The sequence below is a fragment of the Castor canadensis genome, chromosome 5 (genome assembly GCF_047511655.1).
Source record: "Castor canadensis chromosome 5, mCasCan1.hap1v2, whole genome shotgun sequence".
Classification (NCBI taxonomy): Eukaryota; Metazoa; Chordata; class Mammalia; order Rodentia; family Castoridae; genus Castor; species Castor canadensis.
The window spans coordinates 48,850,124-48,863,144 of NC_133390.1; the positions used below are offsets into that span (position 1 = coordinate 48,850,124).

General features: G+C 34.8%; 1 protein-coding gene across 3 annotated transcripts in view; it reads left to right on the forward strand.

Annotated features, from left to right (window-relative positions):
* Col8a1 (collagen type VIII alpha 1 chain) overlaps positions 1 to 13,021 on the forward strand; it is a 543,304-nt gene that overhangs the window by 43,611 nt on the left and 486,672 nt on the right. The gene's annotated exons all lie outside the window — the stretch shown is intronic.

The window sequence follows — 13,021 nt, forward strand, 5'->3', positions numbered from 1 at the left end:
AAAAAAGTTTACAGGAGGTAGGAAGAGATTCGACTGGAGTGTGTATTTAGTCTAGAAACCAAAACTTTGAAGTATGACTTCATAAAAGTCATCAAGAATATGAAAGACCAGCTGCTCTCTGTTTCCTCAAAGACTAGAACCCAAGGAAACCACATTCAATTAAAGCAGCAGGTGGCGCTTTGGGTTCAACCCAAAGAAGAATTTCCTGACTGGGGCTCTGAAACAAGGCAATAAGGAAGATTTTCACCACCTCCCAGTTATAGAAGACTTGGGGCAGATTTGACACTAATATTAGCTCATGTGTATGAAAAGCTTCCATATTCAAATTTGTGCTAACTACATTACATTCATTATCCCCTTTCATCTTCACAACATCTCTATGAGAGAAGTGTTATTATTATGTTCATTTTTTTTTTTAGATATAAGAGGACTAACAAGCAGAGGAGTATGATATGAACCCAGAAAGTTGGATTGCAGAGTTAGCTCTCTTCACCGTTAGACAACACTGCTTTCTGCACTTGACTGATTCTTGAACAGTTAGATGAAGTTTTATTTGGAGTAAGAGGAAAGCTATTGGATTTGACCTTCAAATGTAAGAAGATCCTTTTATACAAAGAAATATAATCTGAAGTTTTCCATCTAGACCAAGTTTGAAATAATTGGAAATGGCTTAAAGTGGTTTGGAGTTACATAAAGAGAACAGACCATATAAAAACTTGCCAGCCTGGTGACCTTGGGCATCTCTCACTTAATCTCTCTGATGCTCAATTTTTCTCTTTTACCTAATGATGATTACTCTTTGAGCACCTACTTGAATCATAAGTTGAATGGTGAATGCAATCTGAAAATGAGAAAAATAATAACTTCTACACAGCATTCTTGTGTTTAGCACTCATTGAAGACGAGTTTTCTCCTCACTTTCCCATCTGTACAAGGTATTTAGGTTACAGAAAGAATGCTAATATTCAGTATTATGAATATGTTCCTAAGTGTAAAAAGGAAGAATGAAGAATCGTTATCTTTGGAACAAAGATTGTTTTTTAAGTCTAGAGAGAAAAATCACCAGTAGAGACAATACTTGTTTTGTTCTTTGTACTCAGAATTTTTTCACCTCTATACTACAGTGCTTATCATATTTTAATAATTCTTTTACATGTTTTTCTGCCCTAACCATACTCTCAATTCTAGAAATCTGTTCTTTGCTCCTTTCTGTATTTACAAAAATCATACCATGCCAGGGCCTGGCACATAATAAATTATAAATTTATAAATTATTATTTATAATAATAATTTATACTCATAAATTATTTGTTGAACAAATGAATGAAAATTCTCTGTTAGAAAAATGGGGAGGAAAAATCACAGAATTTTGAATAAATTGAAATTTATTTCATATATTAAGACTGATAGGAAATTTGTTGAAAATGGAAATAATTTTTGGCTTAATTTATACGTGGTAAGAATATAAATAGGTAAGAGTATAATATGTAAACATCTTTCATGATTATTTAAAACACTCAGAACTCCCTTCGTGGCAGCACTTCAGGGGTTAAATAAATTCTAGTTTTTGAAAGGGTGCAGGAGCCTCCTGGGAAGCAGATAGATAAGACCACACGATTTCTTCCATCCTGAGCTTCAGTGACTATGATTCCACATGAACCCTCAGAAATTCTCCCAAATGATTCTTTCCAATTGTCCTAGCTGTGTCACCAACAAGCTCACATTTAAAGAAAAGTCAAAGTACTGGGAAGGAAGGGAGGGAAGGAGGAAGGGAGGAAGGAAGGAAAAGCCCAAATATTTAATTATTATCATATTGCAAGCCTTCTGTTTTCATACAAACAACTGCTTTCAGCCCTGCAGAAGTGCTGTGAAAATGGGCTAGTAGAGACTAGAGCTAGGTCTCTCTCTATAGGACCAAAATAATAGGTTGAAAATTTGAATATTTCGTGAAACCAGGTTTGGAGGTCCAGAACTGAAGTGGAGTTTGTTTATTTGATTGTTTGTTTGTTTGTTTAAGTGAACTGATGACATAAACTGTTCAGAACCGTCAAGTAGGTCGACTTTCACGGCCTCTTCCTCAGTGTCATCATGTGTGAAATCCCATGGTGCTCTGCACTCCTTCAGGCTGGGTGTGAGATAAAACCAGTGTGTCATGGAACTGCATTCAGAGCATAAATTTATGTAAAGGGCTTCTCTACTCAAGTTTAATCACTGTGTCAAGTATTTCATGGAGGCATAGGACCATACTAGACATTTTATATACATTCTCTATAACCCTTAAAACATTCCTGGGAGGCAGAGGTCATAACTCACATTTTAAATGTATAGAATTGGGTCAATTGCCCATGACTATCTAGCTATCAAAATAGAGTCAGAATTCAGATTTAAATGTATCACCCTGCTTGTGCTCCTAACATCATAGAAGGATTGGGACGCTGTAGGAACATTTATAAGTATTTAAGCCTGATAGCTGTGAAAAGACAATGCAAAAGACAGAAAATATTATTGAATGGTCAGTTGCTATTCTTTAGTAAGAACTCAGTTCTGTCCAGCTGTACATCTTTGTCCTACTGAAGTGGAGTCTTTGGATCTCAATAACTCATTTCCTACTGATATTTGCAAATTGCCAGTATTTATTTTAATGAAAGAATTGTTTCTTAAGGTAGAATTGTATGTTTTCTTTATAATGTCTGAATTTGGCACCTTGTAGAATAATTTTCTGAACAGGAACTGTGCTTCCATTACCTAACTGCAAAAAGTTGCCAACATTTAAAAAGGCGCTGGGAAGGGGAGGCAGTTCAAGTATTCAAGTAGACCTCAAGGTCTCACTCTTAAAAGAAATGGAAATATTTTTGGACTGGATTAGCATGACTGTATTGTCATCCTATTTGTTGGTGGTATTACAGCTGGAAGGGAAAAATGATCCACATTAATTTTCTCTCCTCTTTCTCTAGTGATACTTAAAACTGAATTACACTATTCATAAAGAAAATCTCTCTGAGAATTTTTCAGATTTTAACATCTTTTAAAAGTGTTAATGTGCCACTCTGAGGTATAAAGAAATGTATCTTTTTTTTTCCTTTTTCTTTTATTATTCATATGTGCATAAAAGGCTTGGTTCATTTCTCCCCCCTGCCCCCACCCCCTCCCTTACCACCCACTCAGCCCCCTCCCTCTCCCCCCCCAATACCCAGAAGAAACTATTTTGCCCTTATCTCTAATTTTGTTGTAGAGAGAGTATAAGCAATAACAGGAAGGAACAAGGGTTTTTGCTGGTTGAGATAAGGATAGCTATACAGGGCATTGACTCACATTGATTTCCTGTGCGTGGGTGTTACCTTCTAGGTTAATTCTTTTTGATCTAACCTTTTCTCTAGTTCCTGGTCTCCTTTTCCTATTGGCCTCAGTTGCTTTAAGGTATCTGCTTTAGTTTCTCTGCGTTAAGGGCAACAAATGCTAGCTAGTTTTTTAGGTGTCTTAATGTGATAAGGACTTAGAAAAAATATATTAACCAACTGAAATGAAAGGTCAGACAGTAAGAAAACAAAAGCAAATGATGGGAAATACGGCCTTAAAAACTGATGGGAAGGAACACTGTTTAATTATGTCTTGCTGTCATCCAAAGTGTTGGAAGAAATAAGTAATTGTATGCCAATGATGTGCCCAACTTCCGAATATCTTCCAAGTGCCTTGTATTTCAACTGTTATTTTGCATTTTGTATGCAAAAGCATGGCATTGTACTGGATAATAAGTGTGTGATTTCCACCCTTGCTAATCATATTTTTCAGTTTTCTCATGATCTTAGAAATTTGTCAGATAAAAATGTGTCAAAATGAAGTTAAGAAATAAGACTCACACACCCTTCTGTGCACAATCTACTCTGTTCCTTATATCACTATACATTTTGCTCCCTTTTCTCTGTGTCTCATGCTATTGATATTCAGAGTCTTTAAAAATAATTCTCCTATATTAGTTTTCCCCTTATAATTCTTCTGATGGCTTTCCAACAGGGTAAATGATTTAGTTTTCAATCCAAAGAGGGAAAATTTACCTCTGGATACTAAAGCCTATGGCTAAGTCATATTAATTGTATTAACTTAATTCTATAATACAGTTGTAAATAGAACAAGTTTTTAATAAGAATAGTAATTCATCCACCATGCCAGTTCTCCCTGATTAAAAAAAAAATAGAGATATGTTACAGACTACCTTATCCACATGAGGTAAATAGCTAGGGATTTGGCAGCCTTTTCAACCATAAAATAATTTTGGTTCTCATAAATATCATAGTATTACTCTTCATCATCAAATATTGGAGCAGAAGTTCTCCCAAAGGTAGCTTCTTTTGAAAAACCCACAGAAGACCAAAGTCACCAAGTACGGGCATCAACCTCACTTCATTAGAGTGAGCCATGTTGTCCTGAAATTCCAAAGAAGACAAAATAAATTTAAACAAAACATTTCAAAATGATAATAAAATGTCAGTTACATTTTGAACCAAAGACTACATCTAATTTTAATAGACTTTACCATGGTACTATATAATATTAATGTCACACATTATTTGATCTAGCATACCTACTTTTTTTTTTTTTTGGCAGAACAGGGGCTCACACTTGCTAGGCAGGTGCTCTACCACTTGAGCCACTCCTCCAGCCCCCTGATTCCCTTATTTGATTTAGTATAAAGCTTTTTCTAAAAGGTATGAAGATGAAGAAAAGAGAGCAATGAAATAGCCAACCTTCATTTCACTTAATGTTTGCTTTTTAAATAGATTTCAGAGAGAGTAAATGCAGGGTTCACAAAGTAAGTAAGACCCTGGAGGGAGGGTTGTACTAAAGCAGAAGGTGGGAAAGTTCTTCCTTTCTTTTTTTTTTTTGACACAAGATCTTACTAGGTAGCCCAGGCTTGCCTAAAACTCACACTCTTGCTGCCTCAGCCTGAGAAAACATCTGTTTTACAGTTCTGGAAGTCAGAAGTTCAATAAAAGCTTACAGAGCTAATATCAAGGTGTAAGGAAGGCTACATTCCTTCTGGAAATTTCCTTCTGGAATTGCTGCATTCCATTTCCTTCCTTTTTTTCAGCTCCTAAAGGCTTCTCCCATCTTCAAAATCCAATACTGCAACATGTGCTTTCATTATCCTATTTCCTTTTCTGACTGTGACCTTCCCTCTCAGACAAACACATAATTAGATTAATACCACCCTAACAATCCAGGACAATCTCCTATCTCAAGACCCTTCACTTAATCACATCCACAAAGGCCCATTTGCCATGTAAAATAACATATTCCCAGATTCTGGGGATTGCAACACAAATGTGTGGGATCCATTATTCAACAGATAGTTACTGTGTTATCATCACTTCTTCTCTAAGGAAAAATAATGCGTTAGAAGCATAATTTTTTTGTTCAAGTATACCCAATGAGCCCATATGATTGAGCACTGCAATCATGATGCCCAATTTATCCTTTTTAAATATGTTTAAGTTTCTCACCTTTGGCACGATTGATATTTGGGGTTAGATATTTCTTTACTATAGGGGATTGTATTATACATTGTAGGAGATGAAGAAACATCCACAATCTTTCACTAAACACCAATAGCGGTACATCCTGTCCCGGTTGTGATAACCAAAAATGCTTCTACACATAGCCAAATATCACTTGGATGGAAAGAAAAAACATCTTCAGTAGAAAAACACTGTCCTAAAAAGAAAACAATCAAATTATTGTAATGGCCTCTGAAAAGACAATAACTATGATAAGGCAAAAGATACAAAACTATTAATCAATAGATAAGCTTAAGGATGCAAATATACATCATTTATTTCAGCATTATAGGTTAAATTTATTAGGAATTTTGTCAAAGACAAGAATGTAGAGTTGAGTGTTAGTCACTGGCACAAACTTAGCTCTATGACATGTTCAAGTGTGGGGGTACATGTGAAGTGCTCTATTTGGATCTCAGGATAAGTGATATCTTAGTAAACAACATCTCCAAAGGCTTTGAGCCCTTCAGTGGTAAGAGCTGTGTCTTTTTGTATTTGTTTCCATAGACCATACCTCCTCAATCTAAACCTTGCGTCCTTTCAATTATTCCATGATGCTTCTCGAACACAAGGTAATCATGTTTCTGAAAATACACAGTCCAGACCCTAGAACTCACGTCCCAGTTAGTCCCCTGGACATTGTATACTCCTGTCATTACTTTTTGCATTATTTACAAGGTATGTGTCTTCAAGTTGACTTACTTCTATACACATAAATACTACTTTAGCAATAACATACACAAAAGCACATGGTTTTGAATGCTATTGTAATTTTTTAAATATGTTAAATACAAAGTTATAAAATGCTTAAACAGTGTCCTATCTCACCACATTAGATACACACAAAATACTTTGAAATTCAGTACCTGCCCTGGAGGAAACCAATACCAGCAAAAACCTGACTTTTTATTTTTAATTCTAAAAATATCTTTCCTATTATTCATCTTCCTCAGAGATGAGGGACTAGAATAGCACAGTGAACCAAACTGCTTACAACCAGGGAGAAAAACCTCAGGCTACTGTTCAAACACTTCCCTAAAAATCTTCCTTTTTACTTTTCTTTAGAGTATATAATATCCATTTAAAAATATTCCCAGACAGTTTTTACTAATATATTCAACACAAGACATTAGCCAGATTACAACAGACAAAGCACATTAAAAATTAAAAAAATAATCTAGATCAGTTTCCCAAATAGTATTCCATAGAACGTTAGTTCTATAGGAACTAATAGATATTACACTCAAGGGTTGGAAGAGGAATAGAGAGGAAAGCTGTGGTCAACTAGTTTGAGGCAATACTGTTAAACAAACTTAAAAGTACTCTTTAATTCTTCTCAGTTACTTTAATATTTTATTGTTTTGTGAAATTTTAAGGGAAATATATGTCAGTTATAAGTTTATTTATTTTTAGTTTAAAATATGCATTGGACTCAAATAACAGGCAAGAAAATGTTCTTGAGAGATTCATTGTTAGGAAACTCAAGAAATTACATTGTTTCAAAATAACAATAATCTTATCATAACTGATCACTAAACTTATTTAATGAAAAACTAATCTGTCTCATTTCTGAGAGCATATCATAGAACTAGTGTTCAAAGACCATATTTGGAGAAATGCTTATTTATCTAGATAACAAGAAGTTTTATTTTGTTCAGCTTAAGGAAAACAAACCTGCAATAATGGATACTTTTAAATGCACAGTATCTTATTTTTTAAGTGTCTAGACGTGCGATCTGTGTTTTCTGGATTAATTTTTTTAAGTATTGCCTTGCACCCCCAGGGTCTCAAAAAATATTATAAGATGCAGATAGTAAATTAACATAAAAGACAAAGTGGAAATTCTTTTACTGGCTTGTACTCTTTTTTTGCTTTGTAATTAGGGTAATTAACTTCTTTTTACTTTTACTCATGACACTCCCCAGAATACGGACTCTGATAATCGAAACACAATCTTTGCCAAATCTGATATCACCTGAAGTATAAAGTATATGAATGAACATCTATTAAAATTCATGGAATAATCAAATGGAATATTTTCCCTGGGGAACTTGTGTCTACACACAATATTAAAACCTTCAAGAGGATTGTGTAGAGATTAAGTCCATGAGTTGAGAATTAGTTAATTTGTTGATTTTAATTTCTCTAGCAACTACTGCATAGTAGTTGAAGTGAAATTAGGAGTGAAATTGTGAAAGGGAATTGTGAATGAGATAATTTGGCCAAAGCATTGGATTCAGAGTGACTCCTAATACAGGTGAAGCCAAAAATGTTAACAGAGTTTTACCATCTGAGGGATATGAGAAATGTAGTAAGTGAATTTGCCATCAAACTCAGAGTCACGATACCATCAATTTTAATGTACTACTCAATTGTTGAGTGAACTGGGGAAATCACTTTGCTCTTCTAGGACTTAGTTTGCTAGTCAAAGTAATCCAAGGACCAGCAGCATCAATCTCACCTGGAATAGTATTACAGATGCAGAAACTCAGACCTCACCTATCTGAGTCAAATATTTATGTTTTCTAGCTATGTTCCTAACACCTCAGACCTCTCCCACCTCACCTCCTCTACCACCCAACCATCCTTGTTGTGCCTCTAAAGGCAGAATTAATTGTTAATTGGGGCTTGGGGCAGTTATGGAGTTTGAACTAAGGGCCTCACGCTTTCTAGGCACGCACTCTACCACTTAAGCCACACCTCCAGCCCTTTTTCCTTTTAGGGTATTTTTCAGATAGTTTGTTTTTCTCGCTTTTGCCCAGGGCTGGCCTCAGACCTCTATTCTCCTATGTACAGCCTCCCATGTACCTCGGAGAACAGGTGCACATTACCATGCCTGGCTTGTTTTGAGATGGGGGTCTCTAACTTTTTGCCCAGCCTTGAACTAAAATTCTCTGGTCCTTCACCTCCCAAATAGCTAGGATTACATATGTAAGCCATGGTGCCGCTCTTAGAATTAATTTTTTTGTAACTGGTAATTTGAGCCCTCTCTTTTGACAGAAAAGTAAACTGAAACCCGAAGAAGGAAAGTAAATTTCTTAAAGGCACACAACCAAGTAAGAATAGAACCCAGATCTGGAATAAATTTTTCAAGTATTAATTTCACAACAAATGAATAGCAATACTTTTCTTGTCGTGGAAAAGTCTTCTCCTTTTTACTTTAAAGATGCCTGATTTAGGGAAGAAATGACCCAAACATTGAATACACATATAAATAAAAGAAAAAAAACTACAAAAAATGCCTTATTTTTAATGAAATTACATTATTCCTGAAGGTATTTACAGAAGAATCAAGTTAGCTTTTCAGGTGGTAAGAAAGCCTCTATACTCAGGCCATATGTTTGTTCTCCCCTGTCCTCTCTCTCTCACCAGGACCCCACCACTTCACACACACACACACACACACACACACACACACACACACACACACTCACACACACACTCCAATGCCCCTCACCACCACCACATATAATTCAATTATGAGTAATGGCAGAAACCACATGAATTCATGGTGCAGGATGCTCACAAACCCAGTTTTAACCAACAATCCTACTAGCAATAAGCATTTACTTCATCTAAAACTGAAACCTTCTGTAAAAGGTTTCAAACAACCACAGAGAAATGAATGATTAAAAGAATAGTATTATGGCCACAGTTAAACAAATTTCACCAGTACTCACAATATTGAGTGTAATGGATATGTGTATATTCTCCAGATGTCCTAGGTGTTATATTTAAAACAAACAAAAAATTTGCATAGTGAATGTTTACTCTTTGAAAATGATTCTTATTCTCTTCTCTCATAATATTTAACATGATTATCATTAGTGAATTGTCAAACCAAGTGTGTTAAATCAAAATTTTAGTATTAAAATGTTGTATTAAATTTTAGTGATAAATTTAAAATTTTTTAATTTTAGTATTAAAATTTAGTAATTTCAGTATTTTTTGATGCTTGATAAATCTAAATTTTATTTCTCACTCTGATTCTTTGCCACATGTCAATATTTGTACCTTTGAAGGATTCTGTGTTGTTAATCTCTTTGTCTTATACAAAATTGCAGGGCTTTTTTGATCAACTTTTTTTAGTGTTACATGATTAGGTGACTTACAAAGATCTAGCATGTGAATAGGAAGGTAGTTACTAAAGAAAATGCATGTTCTCTCTTCTCAAGAAATTGCTGACTATTGGCAGAAGTAAAACCTGCAACAGATCTTTATAAAAGGTAGAAGTCAAGGATATACTTATCATACTTTCCACCCAAATTGTATCTTTTCTTTTTTTAGTAATAATTGTTGAGGGTATTCATCTGAAACCAGTCCATCTGAAGGATAACAGAATCAAGATTCTATTGCAGTGCTATTCAATAGAAATATGAAAGCTACACATATAACCATAAATTTTCTGGCAGCCACATTTAACAAGTAAAATAACACATGTAAAATTAATTTCAATAAGATATTTTATTTAACCCAATATGTTGGAAATATTACCATTCAACATGTCATTAAGATTTTCTAATGAAGTATTTTTACATTAGTCATAATAGTCTCCATGAAGCACACTGGTCTCAAAAGACTAGAAAGAGAAATTGGTTAAATGTAGAGCAAAGACTAAACATTTTTAAGCTATTAAAGAAGCAGCATTCAGTGATAAAACAGCATAAACCTTAAGTTAATTGAATTGTATGGTCTCTCATTTTTTAAAATTTTTATTTTATCATTTTCACATGTGCTTACATGCGTATATATTATTTGGCCCACCTCCCCCCACCTCCCACTCCACCTCGAGGCAGAACCTGTTCCTCCCTCTTGTTCTCCAATTTTGTTGAAGAAAAAACATAAAAGATAATAAGAAAAAACATGGCTTTTTTGCTAGTTTAAGATAAGGATAGCTATACAGGGAGATTCCTTATGTTGTTTCCATGCATATGTGTATTACAACCCAAATTGGTTCACTTCTACCAGACCTCTTCATTATTCCTAGTCCCCTTCCTATAGTGGCCTCTTGTCAGTTTAAGATTACTATATACATTCCTATACAGCGAGCACATCAACTACATTCAAGTTTCAGGTTTCCTTCCCTTGCCCTATCCGTCTTTTTTGCTGCCTCCCCTTAGTGTGGCCCATGCCCAATAATATTACTGCATTTGTTTTAGGACTATAATCTGCATATGAGGGAGAACAATTTTTAGCCTTCTGAGCCTGATTAACTTTGCTTAAGATGATGTTCTCCAGTTCCATCCATTTACCTGCAAATGGCAACATTTCATTCTTCTTTGCGGCTGAATGAAATTCCATTGTGTATAAATACCACATTTTCTTAATCCATTCATTGGTAGTGGTTCATCTTGGCTGTTTACATAGCTTGGCTATTGTGAATAGCACTAAAATAAACATGGGTGTGCAGGTGCCTCTGGAGTAACCTGAGTCGCATTCCTTCGGGTATATTCCTAGGAGTGGGATTGCTGGATCATATGGCAGGTCTATGTTTAGATTTTTAAGAAGCTTCTATATTGTTTTCCATAGTGGTTTAGTAGCTCACATTCCCTCCAGCAGTGTTTGAGGGTGGCCTCTCATTTTGTATCAGCAAATTCCAAGAGAAAAACCAAACATTTTTCTTATCACCAATTACTTATTCTATAACTGATATTTACAGTTAGTGGTCGGGTTTCTCCGTAAAAACTTAAAAATGAAGTAATTAAAAATCAGAACAGCAGTCAGGTACTGGTGACTCATGCCTGTAATCCTAGCTACTTGGGAGGCTGAAATTGGGAAGATCACAGTTAGAGGCAATCTCAATGGAAAAAAACTGGGCATGATAGCACGCACCTGTCAACCACAATGGAGAGAAGCATAAAATTAGGAGAGTCACAGTTCAGGCAACTCATTTATTTCTATTATAGCATTACCATCATTTGTGACTGTTCATTTATTTGTTTATTTCCTTCTTTATTCACATGTATCTCATAGAATATAAACTCCATACAACCTGAATCAAAAGTCCAACATGTCCATTGTTATCTCCAGAATACCTTCCTCCTGCCCACATAAGAATCACTGAACATTTGTAAAAATTAAAAAAGAATTTTAAAAGTAAGGAATCAACTAGGTCAATAGCATTTTTCATTAATAATGCACATTACAATTCTAAATATTATTTATCCTAACATCAGGTAGACTAAGCAGAGAAAGTAAACATATCAGAAGACTCACCCTCTGTGCACTTTCCATTCCTGGACTTTCTACTCCATAATTTCTTCTTTCAAATGTTTTCAAGATGAACAAGATTTAGCACTTGTCTTGTTCTTACCCTCTGTGCTAAGAAGGACCCCTACTAGGGGTTTCTACTATAAGAAACCTGGACCCACCCAGGCTTCTGCACAGAGACACTGAGTAACCCTTCATCAGGTGCCAGAGCTGTGTGATCAATGCATCATCATCATCACAGAAATTAAAACCAGCCATGCTCACACCAGATTCTACCTTCCAGACCTCGAGATCATAGCCAAGGTTTCAGAAGTAGGGGTATTATTTGTGAATTCATGTTACAAACTTAAGCATAACTGATTCAGATCTATTTTATTATGTGGTCACCAATCCTCTCTTAAATCTACTTTTGTTCTTGAATTTTGCATTTAAAAATGTAATACATAGTAATTAATATAATTAATAAATATAATATTTAAATATTTAAATGTAATATGTAGTGATTAATGTAATTACTAAATGTATTATTTAATTTGCTATAATCCCCTCCTGAAATATACAAAACTTTAAACATGCAAAAATTCCGAGTGTCTCTTGGAGCTATGACATATTTCCTGTTAGCTACACAAGACATTAAAGGAATAGCTGCTATAAAGAAACTTTTGGGAAGATTAGATCTGCTAATAAATGTTATAGGTTTCTGACTCAGAATTAAATTAGTCAGATTAGGAAGTTAAAAGACAAACAACCAAATTGTTTAAAATGCTGGCAGTTCCCTAAAGAGATGGGGGAAGCTGAGATAAAAGAGTGTTTCATGGAGTTAACTGAAAATTCTTTGGCAATGGAAACAGGGTTTGAGACTCTTTCAGCACCTAGAAGCAACTCTAGCTTGAGAAATAAACAGTTCTAACAATGAGGGTTATAAATTCTCACTGACAAAAGATAAACGAAAAAATGTGAGATATTTAAGATTAAGTGCGCTTGCATATATCTGGAAGGCCAATTTCTCTCAGAGGATTTATGGATACACATCTGAGCATTTCTTCTTTACTCCTAATTTACAACCTCCTTCATACCAAACTTTTTCTCCTTACCTATAGCACTAGGATTACCTGGCAAGCTCTGACTACAAATATTTTTGTAAGAGAAATACCAGAATTTACATGTACAAAGAATCTAGAGTAAGTACTCATGTCAGTTACTGATTCAAAAAGAAAAGTGATAAGATCTTACTCTGTTGTCAGTAGGCATTCTATTAT